Genomic DNA, 18,849 nt, shown 5'->3' with positions numbered 1-18,849 from the left:
TAACAGACATGATGAACATGTCAACAATAAATTGGTAGTGTGCCCTGCTGCAAAGATGGACAGCCATGTCAAGGAACTTGACTGGACATGGCTGTGACCAGACTGATCTATTTGATCTAGCTTTCAGGTGCCTTTACTCTTCTTAAAAATCTTTGGTAATCGTGATTCTAATGTGTCTCTAAAGTACACTACAGACTTTCCCTATTCTTATCATAAGATGCCCAGCCCAAATAATTTTTCTTGGAATTTCAGTTCATTCTTTCTTGTCCTATCTACCATCACAGTTTGTAAAGGCAAACGGAGACAGCAGTTCTTGCTTCTGCCTCATATTGTATTTATGATTTGACCTTAAAATGATAGTTTTACAGTTTCATTTGCACCACTATTATGTTAAATGCCCTGGCCTAAATGCTTTAGCATGTATTCAAAAGGCTCTCAGTTACCACATCCATAAGAAATAAGCAAGTTATATACACTTTCTCAAAATTTCAACATTTTACAGCCACCATATAATGAAAAAAACATTAATTATACAACTCATCTACCAAGATCATATTTTATAGTATATACAGGGTTTGCTGTGGATATTTTACATATTACTAATTAAAGAACTGAAGAACTCTTTCTGGGACAGAGAGGCTGTCTTTTAACTTTTGATTTATTTTTGTGTACTTCAGATTCATAGACCCTAACAACTGTGTAGGGCAATTATCTGAGGTGAAGACCATCATCTTATGAATTTTTTTCTTCCTTTCTCTATTCATTGATAGTAATGGGAGCCAAGAAAACTAACCTAAATAAAATTAATTTTAGGAGGTAAAAGGTGACGAACCTCAGATAGCCATGAAAAAAGGAAAAGAAAGAAAAATAAAGACATTAAAAAAAAAAAAAAGGAGAAATTTAAATCTTATGCTACGCTTTTAGGTAAGATTTTCAATTATTCCAGCACTTAAGATACAGAAAGATGTTTTAGAGAATTTAAAAAGATATTTGTGTACATATAGCATCAGTGTCACCTAGGCATCAGACTCTATTTTTAAGCATGTGAATGAGTGATATATTTTTTATTGGGGCTGAATACCTTTTATTTCCTTGTTCTAAATCTCAGACATCTATTTTTATATCTTACTCTGTTCTCACCACTATGATATTTCAGAGAATTTTCAGTAACATTGTAAACCATGAGAGCTGGTGAACAATGTTAAAAATCTACTTGTACTTAATAGTCACTATTATAATGGCAGCAACATGAAATATTCCTTTGACAGGTTTTTCAAATAACTCATTAATTGTCCCAGGAGACTATACACAAAATTAATCAATCAAAAATGTAGGCTATAGAATATTTAATCTCTATAAAAAACTATACTAAACCAAGAGATTTCCAGACCTTGTTGTCAGGGATATAATGCTGTTGAACATTAAATAACATCCTCCCTCCCAAGAAAAGACTTTGCTGCATTTCATATTGTTTGATTTCTTTGGCTACTGAAGTCTCAAAGGGGAATTTTGAGAAAAAATACAGAATCCATCTAAGCTTTGCAATCTCTGAAAAACTAGTAGAATAAGAATTCTCGGTTGGCCAAATGTCACTTTTCACTTCCAGTGCAGCATAAGGAATTCAAGGCATAGTACCGGTATCAGTGAGAATAGAAAGCTGACCAACACTTTATACTTTCCATCAAATTCTGATTTGTACAAATTGTGGTTTTTTTCTAAAAAAACCCTTGCAGGTTCTGTCTAAATCACAAGGTAAATGCTAATCTTGTGATTTATAGCTGAATTTTGTGATTTTATAGCTGAAGAAAATCTGCAATAGAGGAAGGAAAAGAGTGAGGGGTTTGATCAAGTTTGTGTCTTACTTAGACAGATTATCTCTTTAATGATCAGAATCGCATTCATACCAAAATGAAATGGGATGCTTGGACTTGATGATCTCAAAGGTCCTTTCCAACCATGAAGATTCTATGATTCTATGATCTTCTATTTTCTTCCTGCAAATTCGTGCAATTGAGTAAATGTGGTATACAAATTACAGTGCAATAATTTGGTATTTTTTTCATTACTGATGATACTGGCAAATTACTTTAAATTTTGATTCTTTTGCAGATCAGGAATAAGGTGGGTGCAGGAAAGTTTTTAGGTAGGAAAATTTATTAAGAAATAACGTATCAGGAATATGTGACCATATTTGTATCAATGATATTTTTGCTGGGTTTTATTTTTACATAAAATTATATTAAAGCAGAATATCTGAATAAGTAAAATTCATGTTGTAAAAAAAAAAACAAAAACAAACAAACAAAAAAAAAAAAAAAACAAACAAAAAAAAAACCTGGATGAACCCAAAATTTACAATGTATTTACTCGTAAAATTTCTAGTGTGGTTTTTGATTTTATGGCTTTTTTGTTTTTAATCAAAAAGCACAGAAAAAGAAAAAAGAACAAAAAACAAACAAAAAAATCAGGATCTATGTCGAACTAGCTCCCATTTATTTTTATTGGTTTAGATACAGATATATTTATAAAGAATATTTATTCTTTAAATGTATTAATGACTTTGAAAGTTAGTCACAGATTGCCTAATGCATAAAATTAAATGTCTACATATTTGATTTTTTTCTCTCTGTGAAGTAAAATGTACTGCAGTAAGATGAAATAATTGGAATGACAAAAAATACAACAGATTTTGAGAGCTGGGAAAGAAGATAATTGGTTAAATAAGCAAATTCTTTCTGCTTGGTGGGGTTTTTTTACATTTTTTTTTCTTTTTTAAACCAGGTACTTTGATGTATCTGGCAATTCCCCCAGATAATGATAGCTTTCTTTCAGAACTTATGTTTCCCCGTTGTCTCACCTAGTCCCAGCTTCCTTAGCTTTCATAGCAATTAGCCTGGACTATCCCTCTTGTTAAAGTGTGTTTTTTTTCCCTTTGGCCAGAGTCACAATTTGCAAGTAATTCTTTCTACTGATTCTGTTTGATAGAATAACTGACTGGGAAATAACTAGGAAAAACTGACAGAAGAAAAAAAAAAAAAAAAAAAGGAAAGAAAACCACAAACCGACACACTTAGCAGCTTTGCACATTTTTTTTTCTTTGAAGACATGAAATTACTTGTGCTGACCATTTACCTAATCAGTAGTATCTCCTTGAAAATTTCCAAAACATATTAATATGCAATTTAAGGTCTGTCAGATCTAATATATTTTGTATTGAAGGAGTTGGTCATCATTGACCTATCCTATTTTGGGACAAATAGTTTCATTTGTTCAAATTACTTGGTGTCACTTTGTTGCTTCAGTCATTATCAGGCCACAAAGTATATCTCTGCATTTTCGGTTTCTCTTTGTAGGTGGAATGACAGCCTGGGTTTTCTTGGGTTCTTTGGTAGTCTGGAATCACAACCAAGGTAAATTCCTATTCTCATACACACTAACGGTACATTAATGTAGAGATTCATGCTCGCAGTGAGATCTGAGAGGTCTTTACTCATCCTGCCCATTTTTCTCTGAATATGAAAAGCAGGCAACGCTGTCATCCAAAAGCCAAGTTCATCCAAGCTCTTTAAGCTTGAAAAAAAACCAAGCAAGAAAACAAACAAACAAACTATCTATCTATTTATCTACCTTTGTCATAGAAGCAGGGGAAAGATTTGAAATTTTTTCACTAATATATTATTCATGTTGAGATGTTTTCTTCCTTTTGTATCTTTTTATTCTTTAGTTATTTTTTCTATTAAGTTACAGTCAGAGATTTTTTTTTTTATTACTGTTACCTTTGTTTTTTAAACTGGAAACACTGCAATCACAACGTATTTTGATTGGCAAGCAATTAGTTGTTCCTGGGTCATTGCACATTGGTTTTAACTTCCCAGCCCATGAAAGAAAGGAGGAAAAAAGGTATTTCCCAGATAATTTGTGTCTGAAAGAAGTCTGAAGATAATGTACAAAGGTAAGGGTGCTTTCTTTTCTTTTCTAAGAAAAAAAAAAATCTGGTCTCTTAATTTCAATGTCAACTGCACAGATTGCTGAATTGACAAATTATAGTCAGCTAGTAAGATTTTTTTTTTTTCTTAAGTGAAAGGTAGTTCTATAAATAACATTCTAGTGCATTGCAATAGATTTTTTTACACCTGCATTGTCTGATTTATTAATTTTGTACTGCCCACATCAGGATAGAAAGTTAAAACAGAGCAGCAAGACCAATTAAAAAAGGTTTATTTCAAGTAGTTACAGATGAACAATTCTGAATGATTAGAAAACAAAAGGACAAACTCCAAAATAAGACAAATTTGTTATTTTATTATTTGGTAAGGAGCTGGGAATAAAACAGTTATCAAAATATTGCAGAATATTTTATTACATAATTAAAGCATATTTTATGTTTGCTGCAGGCTTCCTCTATGGACAAAGCCTGCCAATTTTCAGACTGAAAAGAAGTAATTTAATTTTGTGCAGAAATGCTATTCTTTTGCATTGATGTATTGTAAAACTGATAGAAGATAACATTTAAATTATAGCCAGTTGCAAATTAATGTATTCAGTTATAAAATAGTTTTCATTTAAGGAAAAAGTGCATCCCTTGTAAATGTTAAGAAAGACACTTAATGCCTTTGGATACACATACTTTGTGATGCTGCTGCACAGAGTTATAGTCAATACTTCCTTATTTTCTCTTTCAGAAGGCAAAAGACTGGAAATATATTAAAGCATGTGCTTTTCTTCCTTAAAAGGCACTTGAAGTCATTCACTCTCCCCAGGAAATTAAAGAGATGGGGGGGGGAAGCTGAAATAATTATTTGTTAAAACAGCGCTTTTGACAGTCTCTTGTTGACACACATGGTTACCTAAGCCGTGTGTATAAGTTACAAACTTATAGTGTATTCCAATTTATTGAAGTGAGATGTTAAGGACAGATAATGCTTTAATGTTAGAAGACCAGCCACTTTGAAAAGCTGAGAGAAAACAGAAAAAAAATAAGACAAAATTCAGTTTCAGGAGAGCTCTGAAAGCATAGCTTTGAGGGACATGTACATTTAAAATTATGCAGAAAGGAAGGCTGCACATCCTAGAAGTTTGGAAAGACCACAGAATGAATTTATGATTTCTTATAACCAAGGGTCATAGGCTTCAACTCTGTCTTTGACCAAAGCAACAGAGAAAAAACAGTTTCAAGCAAAAGTGAAATATAACATCAGGCCAACTCGAGGCCATGTAGCACAATTTGGATCAACTCTGAGAGTAAGGTTCTGTATAATTACATTGTTCATGCTTGTTTATAGCTACACCCAAGCAGGTCAGTGATCCTTAGGTGGAAAAGTCAGGAATAATAAATTTGCTCTTTAAATATGTGCATATATGTTTATATATGCAAAGGTTTAGAACTAGGCTAAGATATAGCTGCTTTCTCTCTTTCCTCAAGGTCTAGTTAAACATTCATACTCGCAAAAGTAATGTTCTCAATCTTCAACTTGGCATCAAAGAAATATGTAGAAGCATTTTTTCACTAACATTTGATTCTGCTTTGTTTTAATCCTGGTTACATCCTTTAACCGAGCGTGTTCAAAACCACTCAGCAGCTTGCTTCACATTGCATGGCTTTTAACTTGTTTGTCTTAAACATGAAAGATTCATAGCTGTTAATATTCCTGGCACATTTCCTTGCCTCTCAGCATGAAGTTCATTATCCTATGTAAGACAAATTAACATAAAGACAGCCAATCTTAACTGGGTGTCAGCCTGAAAAATCTGAGGTACTGAACTATCAGCTTCACACACTGGTCTATGTCATGACATCAGACAGAGAAGCTTTTGATGAGGATAAGCAGACCCTCACCGATATTGTTTTTCTTGCCAGTTCAGCAGCCAGGTTTAGTGACTTTTGAAACATTTGGTCCTCACAAACAGCTCGTCAGCATAATGTCTTACAAGATTGCTGGACAGAGATTGTTGTTTTATTTTGTCCCAGGTTACATCTTATTTCTCTCAAATCTATTAGCTGTATGAATGAAAAAGAATTCATTAATGAGTGTATTGATAATGAAAAGAAAAAAGTTGCTCTTATTTCATTAAATATAATTACCAACAACAAATGGATGCATTAGACAAGAAATTAGGCTGCTCAGTTAAAGGCTTGAATATGAGAAAAAGGTAAATCATTTTATCGCTGGGAAGAAAAGAAGTTCTAGATATCTGAAAAAGTTTATATATGAAACCATAAAAACAGTAGTATTGTTGCAGTTGTCCAAAGGCATACATTCTTTGTCTCCATGGAAATCCCTCCTATCTCCATCTGAGAAGGGAAGGAACAGCTGGCAAAATCAAAGCCAGCATTATCCCTTCAAAATCAAGAACAATACATTGTGCATAATCAGCTTTCTTGGAAAGAAAAATGCTTGTTTGCTCAAAAGCTAATGAAGTGCACATGCCTCAAAATAACAACTGGAAGTCAGAGCGCCCTAAGCTCTGCCAGCTAGGCAGTGCCATAACACAGGACTCTCCCTTGACAGTAACTGGGAATACTAGATAGACTGAACTATTAAAATCAGAAATGATCGATGCTTATCCAGAATCCTCACAAAAGGCTGCCCTTGACATGAACAGACAGCTTGAGATATTCAGCTAATAAACTCACCATGTCTATGGCATCAGTTGAACAAACTGAAGATGCCCCCCAAGTAGGTAAAGCTTATAACTGAATTTTGGCAAGACATTTACATCAAACGAATAACCTCCCCGTGGTCCACCCACAGTGTTATCTGATGGTATCTTGTGTATTGACAGCTGTCCAGCAAGCTGGAATTACTGAAATCTTGGCAAAACAAGTGTTGAAGCTTTTATGGTAGGTGAGCAAATTAGAAGTGCTGAGCCAATAACCCCTCCGCAGTTAGATTTCTGTTGGGTGTTGCCATAATAGCAACATAGACAATTTGACTTTTATAATATCCTTTGAAAGTTAGCCTCATCTTTTCTATTCTCCTTTTCATTTCTATTTAAAGTAAAAGCTGCTAGAATGATTCACAGCAAAAAATCCATCAACTGACAAAGAAGCAAAATTTCTAATAGAGTGTATAACTTATCCCTGTGTGCACAGGTTTCCACAGGTGCAGAAGAGCTTATGCAGAAGAACTTATCTAGAAAGATACTATATTTAGAACTGAAAAGATACTTCAGGTGAGGCCCTTTCAATGATGAGTCTGGACAAATCCTTAATATTAAATTCTCCATCTTCTTGGGATTATCCTATGAGCAGTTGTTCAAGCCTTCCCTTCCTGTGAAAATGGTAAGTTAAATAGGGAAAGGCATTGGAGAAAGGGAGGAGCGCTTCAAGACATTTACTCCTTCAAGTTCTCACCACAATCACAATGAGATTGAGGGATTCATGGATTCATAGAATTATAGAACTCTGGAACCACAGAACCATTCAGGTGGGAAGGGACCTTGGGAAGTCTCTAATCCAAGCTCCTGCTCAAAGCATGGGCAGCTCTGAGGTCAGGAGTGGTTGCTTGGGTCTGCATTCAGTCAGATCTTGAAAACCTCCAAGGACAGAAGTGGAAAAACCTCCATTAGTAACCTACTCAAACTGTAGTTTTCCTGTAAACAATGGCAAGGAACTGGAGGAAGAGGGAGAGACAGAAGAGGTAAATGTTAAAGAAAGATAATCTATGATTTATTTCAGTGATTTCCACGATGGCACATTTTGTGTTGTCCGATTAAGGGGTTTTGTTTCATTAGTTTGGTTTTCTTTAGGTTTGGGTTTTCTTTTTGTTTTGTGCTGCACTGAATTGCTGTGGGTTGATTCTCTAACAAAGATGCCAATCTGTAATAGTGTAGGCAAAACCCTCATTGCCATAAGAAGTCAAATAAAATTATATTAATATAAAGTTTAACTCAGGGTAAGACAGAAAAGAAGCTTTCAGAGGACACTATATGTTAGCTTGCAGATCAATGCAAGAGAAAAGAATGTCTTCCAATTTAACCATTCTTAAATTGCACCTATTAAAGAACTTCAGGTTTTTATATGACGTAATACACACTGTATTGCCATAAATGCTGTGGTGCCACAATAATACAATCTGAGAAGCTTAAGTCTGTAAATCTTGACTGTTTCACAGTCAGGTATGTCTCTAAACATTTTGTGCACTTTAACTTTTTATGGGCTGTAATTAACAGATTATTGAAAACAAAACAAGGTTATACTGAGGCAACTGAGAACCTAGTTGTGGTTTTGCAAGACTTTTCTTGGGTTAAATAATCAATACAAATCAATGTAATGTGAGGAAACATTATGCATTGTTGAAAACAGCTGGATTCATAGCAAACAAAACCAATGTAACATTACATTCCATGATTTTATTCTGTATAATAAAAATTGAATATGGAACTATATCACTGGTATACAATGTTCAACTTGTAAGTTAATTAGGTCAAATAATAGACCTTGAAACAGATGAGAGACTTCTGTATTTCATGCAGTGTAGGACATACAGATTTATCTACTTGGAAGACTTGATTTAGGACAACAGTTCCATGTGTCTGCAAGTTTCTTTTGCTGTTTTTAGCAATTACTCTAGGATGTTATCATCCAAAACAGTGATACTGTCTTTTATGTCCTTTTTGCATATAATTTTTGTGTATATAATTGCATTGATTGATGAACCTTACTGAAACCATTGTTTCATTGGTGTGGAGCTTTTTGAAGACTTACATTTTATGTTCCTTCTGCCCATACGTGGAGCTATCAAATATATAATGGAAGTCTGTGAAATGTTTACCACTGACATACACATCTCGTGTGCTGAGGTCCCACAGTAGTCTTCAGTATCCATATGATTTCTTGGTTTGTAACTCATATTCCAATATTATATCTACAAGTCGATACAACGTTGAACTGAAATTAGAATTTATCACTCATTCAATTTGAAATTCTTGCAATATAAAAATGATAAAATAATTATTTTTGCAATATCAAGATGATGGACAAGGATGCCTGTTTAATAGGTTTTTGCATTATCAGCTAAACTATCTCTAAAATGGGTAGTGTAGCAATGGTGGTTATAAAAGGGAGAGCTCAAACTCAGTTTCAAAAAGATATTATAAATTGAATGGAAAAAGATATGGAAAAAAGAAACAGAAGAAAATAAAGGCTTACCAAAATGTAACTTTTTCAAAATGATGGAAGCCGTGGAGACCAGCTTCAGTGCAGGTAAGGCCTCACTGGGGAAGGGGATCGCGGCAGATAAGGCTGGCAAAGAGCTCTTTTGAGGGCTCTTTCGAGGGCTCTTGTAGCCAGGAAAGGCGGCTAGCTCGTGCCGAAACCGGCAGCTCGGGGGCGGGCTGCTGATGCGGCAGGGGCGGAGTAAGCGTCACACGCGGCAGCTCTAAACGGGTGGTCCCGGAGCGCAGCAGCAGGCCGCTGTGCACCCAGCACGCGGGTAGCCTACGTGGGTCACCCAGGGCGGCACCGCAGTGCGAGCGAACGAACAAGGAGCAGCATTTCGTACGGTGGGTCACTGGAAGCCTTGAGTCTAAGGTAAGCAGAAGCTGGGCAACCACAAGCAGAGGAACATCGGCGTGCAAGGGCACCGGCTCAGGGCGCGAGGGAAGCGAACAGCAGAGATCCTCCATCTCCTGGCACGAGAAAAGAACATGGCTGCAAAACAGTCAAAAGCTTCTGCGAGGAAGAACGTGGGAACTCAGTCTGAGCTCCTTTGCAAGCATGTGGCTGTGCAGGTCTCGGGCTGTAATGAATGCCTGAGTCTGGCACTGCTCCCACAGGGTTCCAGAGACACTGTGTGCATACGGTGCGATCAAGTAAATGATCTGCTTAGGAAGGTGGTTGAACTGAAGGAAGAGGTAGAAAGGTTAAGAAGTATTAGGAACCGTGAAAATGAAATAGGTTGGTGGAGCCATACCCTGAGGCAAAGGCAGCAGGAAGAGGCTCTATCAGAAGTGGATGACCCACTTGCCTCCTGTCACCAGGCAGAAGGAGAGGACTCAAGGGATAAGGGGGAGTGGAGTCAGATCCCTCCTCGGAGAGGTAAGCGAAACCCCTCACGGCGCCCCTCACCATCCCAACTGCCCTTACGTAATAGGTATGAGGCTCTGGAAATTGAGGACCAGGCGATTGAGGATGGAGAAGCTGATCCATCCAGTGAAATGCCCAGTGCTCGTCACTCACCCCCACGCCTCAGGACGTCCTCAACAAAGAAAGAGAGAAGGGTTATTGTAGTAGGTGACTCCCTTCTGAGAGGAACAGAGGGTCCTATCTGTAGACCGGACCCATCCCACAGGGAAGTCAGCTGCCTCCCTGGGGCCAGAATTAAGGACATACGGAGGAAACTCCCTTCCCTGGTCCAGTCATCAGATTACTATCCGCTACTGATATTTCAGGTAGGCAGTGATGAAGTAGGTACCAGAAGTCTGAGGGCAATGAAGAATGACTTTAGGGCCCTGGGACGGCTGGTTAAGGGATCGGGAGCACAAATTAGTGTTCTCCTCTATCCCATCATTTGCAGGGGTAGACGAGGGGATAAATAGGAGGAGCCAGCAAATTAACTCCTGGCTCCGCGACTGGTGCGTCCGGCAGGACTTTGGCTTTTTTGAACATGGGCTGATCTACAGGAAACCAGGCATGCTGGCATCAGGTGGGGGAAGCCTAACCCGAAGGGGAAGAAAGAGACTGGGACAAGAATTAGCAGGGCTTATCCATAAGGCTTTAAACTAGGTTTGATGGGGGATGGGGACGAAACCAGGATCACAAAAGTGGTGCCTGGGAGCAACATAGCAGTGCTCACGGGTAAAAGTGATAGCAAGGTCTTGCAGCCTGTCTCAGCGATGGTGGGGGATAGTGAATTGTGTGGCAGCATAGACACAAGGAGTAGTGATAATTTGGTAACTACAGTAGTGTCCGAGAATGACCAGGTGCAAATCAGGGCCTGTCCCCCCAAGAAAGTAGTAGGACAATTAACCCAACTGAAGTGCATCTACACTAATGCACGCAGCATGGGGAATAAGCAGGACGAGCTGGAGGCCATCGTGCAGCAGGGAAACTATGATGTGGTTGCCATCACGGAAACGTGGTGGGAAGACACACACAAGTGGAGTGCTGTAATTGATGGCTACCAGCTTTTCAGAAGAGATAGGCAAGGGAAGAGAGGTGGTGGGGTGGCCCTCTATGTTAGGGGAGGTTTTGAATGTCTAGAACTCAACAGTGTGAATGACAGTGTTGAGTGTGTATGGATAAAAATCAAGGGGAAGGCCAACAAGGCAGATATCATGATGGGAGTTTGTTATAGACCCCCTAATCAGGATGTAGAAACCGATGAAGTATTCTATAAGCGGCTGGCAGAGGACTCGCGATCATCTGCCCTTGTTCTTGTGGGGGATTTCAACTTCCCGGTTGTCCGCTGGGAATACTACACAGCAGAGAGGGAACAGTCCCGGAGGTTCCTGGAGTGTGTGGAAGACAACTTCCTAACACAGCTGGTGAAGGAACCTACTAGGGGAAGTGCCCTACTGGACGTACTGTTTGTTAACAGAGAAGGTCTTGTGGGGGATGTAAAGGTTGGAGGTCGTCTTGGGCAGAGTGACCATGAAATGATAGAGTTTTCAATTCTTGGTGAAGGGAGGCGGGGAGCCAGCAAAACTGCCACCTTGGATTTCCGAAGGGCAGACTTTAGCCTGTTTAGGAGCATGGTCGAGAGTGTCCCTTGGGAGGCAGTTTTGAAGAGCAAAGGTGCCCAGGAAAGCTGGTCATACTTCAAGCAGGTGCTCTTAGAAGCACAGGAGAAGGCCATCCCCATGTCCCGAAAGACGAGCCGACGGGGAAGAAGGCCAGCCTGGCTAAATAGAGAGCTTTGGCTGGACCTCAGGAAAAAAAGGAAGGCTTACATTCTCTGGAAAAGGGGCTTAGCAACTTATGAGGATTATCAAGATATAACAAAGCTATGCAGGGGGAAGATTAGAAGGGCCAAAGCTCAATCAGAACTCAGCTTGGCCACTGCAGTTAAAGATAACAAGAAGAGATTTTTCCAGTATATCAACAGAAAAAGGAAAACTAGGGAAAATATAGGTCCACTGATGAATGAGACGGGTGCCCTAGTGGTGGAAGACACAGAGAAGGCAGAGTTACTGAATGCCTTCTTTTCTTCGGTCTTCACTGATAAAGCCGTCCCTCACGCATCCCATACCCTGGAGGCAAGGGGGAAGGTCAGGAGAGAGGAAGATTTTCCCTTAGTTGAGGAGGACCGGGTCAGAGACCACTTGGCCAAGCTGGACATTCATAAATCCATGGGCCCTGACGGGATGCACCCGCGAGTGCTGAGAGAGCTGGCAGATGTTATTGCTAGACCACTCTCCATTGTCTTTGAAAGGTCATGGGGAACAGGAGAGGTGCCTGAGGACTGGAGGAAGGCTGACATCACTCCAATCTTCAAAAAAGGCAAGAAGGAGGAGCCAGGGAACTACAGGCCGGTTAGTCTCACCTCTGTCCCTGGGAAGGTAATGGAGCGACTCATTCTGGATGTCGTCTCCAAACACATAGAGGAACAGGAAGTTATTGGAAGTGGTCAGCATGGATTTACCAAGGGCAAATCATGCCTGACCAATCTGATAGCTTTCTATGATGTTATAACGGGTTGGCTGGATGAGGGGAGAGCCGTAGATGTCATCTACCTTGACCTTAGCAAGGCTTTTGACACTGTCTCCCATAACATCCTCATTAGGAAGCTGAGGAAGTATGGGCTAGACGAGGTGACAGTGAGGTGGATCGAGAGCTGGCTGAGTGACAGAACTCAGAGGGTTCTGATCAGCGGCACAGAGTCCAGTTGGAGGCCTGTAACGAGTGGTGTCCCTCAGGGTTCAATACTTGGACCAATTTTGTTCAATATATTCATTACTGACCTAGACGAGGGGACACAATGTATCCTCAGCAAGTTTGCTGATGATACCGAACTGTGTGGGGTGACTGACACCCCAGAGGGCCGTGCTGCCATCCAGCATGACCTGGACAGGCTGGAGAGCTGGGCAGAGAAGAACCTAATGAGGTTCAACAAAAGCAAGTGTAGGGTCCTGCACCTGGGAAGGAAGAATGCCAAACACCAGTATAGGTTAGGGGCGGACATGCTGGGAAGCAGCTCTGAGGAGAAGGACCTGGGGGTCCTGGTAGACAGCAAATTATCCATGAGCCAGCAGTGTGCCCTTGTCACCAAGAAGGCCAATGGCATCCTGGGCTGCATAGGGAAGACTGTGGCCAGTAGGTCGAGGGAGGTCATTCTCCCCCTCTACTCTGCACTGGTGAGGCCACAACTGGAGTACTGTGTCCAGTTTTGGGCTCCCCAGCTCAAGAGGGACAGGGAACTACTGGAGCGAGTCCAGCGTAGGGCAACCAAGATGATTATGGGACTGGAGCACCTCCCTTATGAGGAAAGGCTGAAAGAGCTGGGACTCTTTAGCCTGGAGAAGAGAAGGTTGAGGGGGGACCTGATTAATGTTTACAAGTATCTAAAGGGTGGGTTTAAGGAGGATGGAGCCAGGCTCTTTTCAATGGTTCCCAGCGACAGGACAAGGGGCAATGGGCACAAGCTAGAACATAGGAAGTTCCGTTCAAATAGACGGAAAAACTTCTTTACAGTGAGGGTGACAGAGCACTGGAACAGGCTGCCCAGGGAGGTTGTGGAGTCCCCTTCTCTGGAGATTTTCAAGACCCGCCTGGATGCAGCCCTGAGGGATGTGCTTTAGGCAATCCTGCTCTAGCAGGGGAGTTGGACTAGATGATCTCTACAGGTCCCTTCCAACTCTGAAGATTCCGTGATTCCGTGATTCCGTGATTATACATCCTAGTTTGTTTTCCCCCAGGGGAAAAAAAAAAAAAAAAGTTCTATTCCAAATGTACAATTTATGTACATATAAATACATAATATAAATACACAATTAATATATTTAAAATATAAATTGATTTACAATATATTAAAATATATTTTAAATATTAATATTATTTATTAAAGTTTATTAAGTTAACAACTACTTCTATACTTACCTCTGTGTTAAGAAATTACTTGACTTAAGCTGGTAAGTCTATTAGCTACTAGGCTGTGACTACACTGTCTTCTGGCTTCACTAGAATGGAGTCAAAATATTTTTCAGCTTTACTCTGCTTATTACAAACACTGTTATGCTCTAGCATGATAGGAGATTTAATCCCTTACATGCTTTTGTTAGTCTAGTCTACAAGCAGTTGCTATATGAGAGTAAATAGGTAATTGAGTAAATTATCCAGAAGCAGAGTAAAAAATAATTGAATAAATTATCTAGTAGTTGAGTAAAAAGATGATTCCTAGGGAAGGAGGAAAAAATGTGGCTCCTACTGCAGACTTTTCTGATCCTTGGAATATTTTTTGTAAATTAAAAAATATGTGTGATGTTGTTGCAATGATGTGTGAAGACAGATATTTTTTGCTTTCCCATTGCATACCATGATGAAAGCTAAACCTAACATTGCCTCTAGTTTAATAATACGCTACAAGTTATTCAGATATCCTCTCCTTTTCACATAGGCACCTTTTTTTTGGCATTATTGTCAGTAACTGAATGTGGTAAGAGTAAATAAAACTGCTTTTTCTGACAGGCTTATTGTCTGCATTATGGTGAAATTTTGTGCAGGACAAAGTGTTCCCCTAACGCAATAATTTTAAAGCAATACTTCTTCCATCTGGTAAATGGAATTCATAGTCCTTGGATTCAAAATGCTTTAATGAAAGAGCAATTGTCTAGGCAAATGCACTCATAAAAAGTTTCATTTTCCCTGAAAGCAGGCTAGTTGAGATTTTGCACTTGAACAGAATCTTCTTATCTGAAATTAGTTCAGTTATTTGCATACATACAGGCCGCAGATGGAAAGGAGATTCAAAAGTAAAAACACCATCTGCATTTGTCTTTAATGACAAATTATATGGAAGTCCGAGAATCTCTTTTTCAATAACTACCTTGCAAAATGGTTCACAAGATCTTCACAGATTCTCCTCATTTGTTTTGACCCTGCGAAATTATTACTATAAAACAGATCTATGTCAAAGATAATCAGAAGTACTTCTATATGTCTTGTAATTAGGAATGTAACAAAGTTCTCTTTCATACACCTTTTGGAATATGCTAGTATATCAACTCTGTAAGGTATCTACAGTATACATTTCTATCGGTGTTGATATTCCCAGATATGAATGACATAAAATTTTCTGAAATTGCAGACATTAGTTGTTATCACAGAGATGTCATCACATCATCAGAGATACATGGAACCATAACCTTGCCTGGAACAAAATATAAGAGGCAATAGTAACATTTGTGTTTTGTAACGGAAGGCATGCAGCATTTTTCAGTTCCTTCTTAGGTTTGAGAAAGGTACACATTTGCCTTATTACATGAACATTTTGTTTGGTTTTACCCAGTATCAGATTAAAATATATAAGAACATGGAAAGAAAAAATAAGAGAATGCTAGAACTTTTATCTGAATGGTTACTAACGCTCAACATTTGATTTACACAATTCAGATACTGAATGAGAATGACCCATGGGAAAACATAACTGAATCCTAAACTAACAGGGTTTTAGCTTCAGACTTGCTTTATTATCAACCAAAAGATTTAAATTTATTCCCAGAAATCTTTGTGGTTAGTGTTTGGAAAGCTGTAGGATTTAATCTAACTCAAGAATGTAAAACACACAGTGAACACAGTGAACTGTGCAACAGAGCATGGCACAGACAACACATTTCCCAGTCTTTCAATAATACTGGAATTATTTTCTTTCCTCCGTGTTGCAATGTTGCAGGTGACAGCAGATGCTGCTGCCCATGTCTTTTTGGCATTCTTTTTTTTTTTTTTTTTTTTGAATTACAATACTTCAGGCATCAGCTGTATATTCTTGATGCAATTCCTGATCGTAATACTTCTCTCCTCTTGTTTCTTTTTTCTTTTTTTTCTTCTTTCTTTTTTCCTTAGTGCTACAGTCCAGTCTTTCCATTGTCAACGGAAAGATGTGTGGACAGATGTGTGGAAAGGTGTGATCACATGCTGCATTCCTCCACAGAAGATTTCAACTTTGTTAGTGTGCATACATTATTGTGTCTTGAATAAAAGCAAAATTCTATTTATTTCTTCATTCCTATCTTCTCTTCCTCCCTTTCTTCCTTTCTTTCTCTTCAGCTTTACAGAATTTTTAACGTTAAAATAATACTCTCTCTACACATAGACACTAGTAGACAGAGCTCTGGGTGAACTGGACGATGAAGAGCACCTTGAGAAATTAGGGTTGTTGTCTGACCAGTCTGACATAGCGTGCTGATAGCTTTTCTCATTAAGAAGGCTATTTATATCAGCTGGGTCACATAGTTTGGTATGGAAGTGATGTGTCTTTGTACTTGTGGTGAATATTCACATTCAATGGAACAACTGAATCAGAGAAAGTTGAAAATCAATGGCATAAAGGGTTGTTGCTGTGGTGACATACTTAAATATGGCAGATATTTTTGGCTCTCTTTTTTTTATTCCTTTTCATGTTTTTACTGTTATGAAAGGAGAAAGAACCTTGTCCCACTGGTAATCACTAAAGGTGCTGGATAACAGAGGTTGTAGCAATGAATTCTGAGATAGTACCTAGTGAGTTATCTATGATCCATTAATGCTCCTGTCATCTACTCTTTCCTGTTTCAGTCACCTGATCTCAGATAAATGTTCCTAGTGTCAAGTGAATATTAGAAACCTATTAGGGAATCTGGCCATCTATTGTGGGTTAATCTCAGCTAAAGCCCACACAGACGCTCACTTTCCCCTGGTGGGATGGGGGAGGGAATTGGAAAGGTAAAACTGAGAAAACTCACGGGCTGAAATAAAGACAGTTTAATAGGTAAAGCAAAAGCTGGGCACACAAGCAAAGCAAAATAAAGAATTTTTTCACTACCTCCCATTGGCAGGCAGGTGTTCAGCCATTTCCAGGAAAGCAGGGTAGTGCATAACGGGTACTTAGGAAGACAAATGCCGTAACTCTGAATGTCCCCCCACCCCCTTTCTTTCCCTAGCTTTTTGCCAAGCACAATGTCATATGGTATGGATTATCCCTTTGGTCAGCTGGGGTCAGTTGTCCTGGCTGTGTCCCCTCCCAATTTCTTGTTCACCCCCACCCTAGTCACTGATGGGGCAGTGTGAGAAGCAGAAAAGGCCTTGATTGTGTGTAAACACTGTTCAGCAACAGCTAAAACATGTCTGTGTTAGCACTGTTTCTGTCACAAATCCAAAACATACCCCCATACTAGCTACTGTGAAGAAAACTCACCCTATCCCAGCCCAAACCAGTACACCATCCCAGTATAAATTCATATTTTGCTCTTTCTCACTGCAAATTATTCTGCAAGAGTGAACAAACACTTTCATTATTGAAAGGGTTATGAAGCATTATATTATGAATATATAAAGAGTATGAAGCATTTTATTATTCCCCTTGGCCTTTGATTTCCTCAAGTTTATGTTCAAAAAGCTCTGCTTTCTGTTGCTTGTAATTTTAATAAATGTTAACTGTTTCGTCTGGATTTGTTTTACTCTGTAGGCTTGCCAAGGTTAAAAAAAAAAGGAATTATATACTATCTTAATATATGTGCATGCTTTCACACACAGACAGACACATATACGTACTCACACACCACTTGTATGCCTGATGTTTCTTTTAGAGGAATGTAGGAGCACTACATTTCTGACAATGGAGACACAGCTTAATTCACCTCTTTGGGGTGATCTCTGTGCCCCTAGGTAAAGAAAAGAACATTACTGTAACTGAATAAAGAGCACGGATGAAAGTAAAAAAGACATCCTCAGACTCGATACAAGGAAGAATTTTTTTACAATGAGGGTGGTGAAACAGTGGAACAGATTGTCCAGAGAGGTGGTAAACACCCCATCCCTGGAGACACTCAAGGTCAGGTTGGACAGTGCTCTGAACAATCTGATCTGGTCAAAGATGTCCCTGTTCATGGCAGAGGGTTTGGACTAGATGACCTTTAAAGGTCCCTTCCAATCAAAAACAAATTTATATTTGGTTTATATAAAGATGCATAATTTGCTGTTCTCAATACCCAGCAAATCTCTTATTCATTTCAAAATTTACCTGGTACATTAATCAAATTTATACTGCTTAGCTACAAAAAATATTGACAGATAAAAGAGAAATACATTGTGTATCAATATTGTTATAGGCACAGATAAAATAAATTAATCAAACTGTTGCCTTGCTCTTCAGTAGTCTATGTTTGCAGCCATTTACTTAATTATATATCTTAAGTACTGCTTAGTTTGTACATATACACTTGTATTAGGAAATATTTAAGTACTACTTTTAATTTCTAATCAGTTCTATATGGATTACAAAAAGAAAAACAATTAGGATTTTGGATTATAGCGATAATTTTCATGAAGATAATTGTGGAAAACACATTTCAGCCCTTAAGCATTATCTAACAGTGACTGTTCCCAGGGCTGCATGCTATGATTAGAACCTGACATTAAAATGTAATGCATTTTTCCTCAAAACGAGTTTACATTGTCAATTTTATTTGAGAAATAGCGTATTAGTAAACAGAAGATTTTCACATAAAGTCTTAAAGAAATCAAGAATCAATGACACCATGTTACTTTACATATAAATTAAAAAAAAATAGAAGGATACTTAGAAGCTATACATTCATAAAGATGCACAATTACTAGAAAGAATTTAATAATTCTAATTCTTACTTTTTTCTACTTTTTGTTTATTAAAGCAAATTTCTGGAGCAGTTGGATTACTTAATTTATGAGGTATGTCA

Source organism: Chroicocephalus ridibundus, chromosome 1 (assembly GCF_963924245.1).
Source record: "Chroicocephalus ridibundus chromosome 1, bChrRid1.1, whole genome shotgun sequence".
Taxonomy (NCBI): domain Eukaryota; kingdom Metazoa; phylum Chordata; class Aves; order Charadriiformes; family Laridae; genus Chroicocephalus; species Chroicocephalus ridibundus.
The sequence above is the reverse complement of the archived record's forward strand: the minus strand, read 5'-3'. Positions refer to the sequence as shown.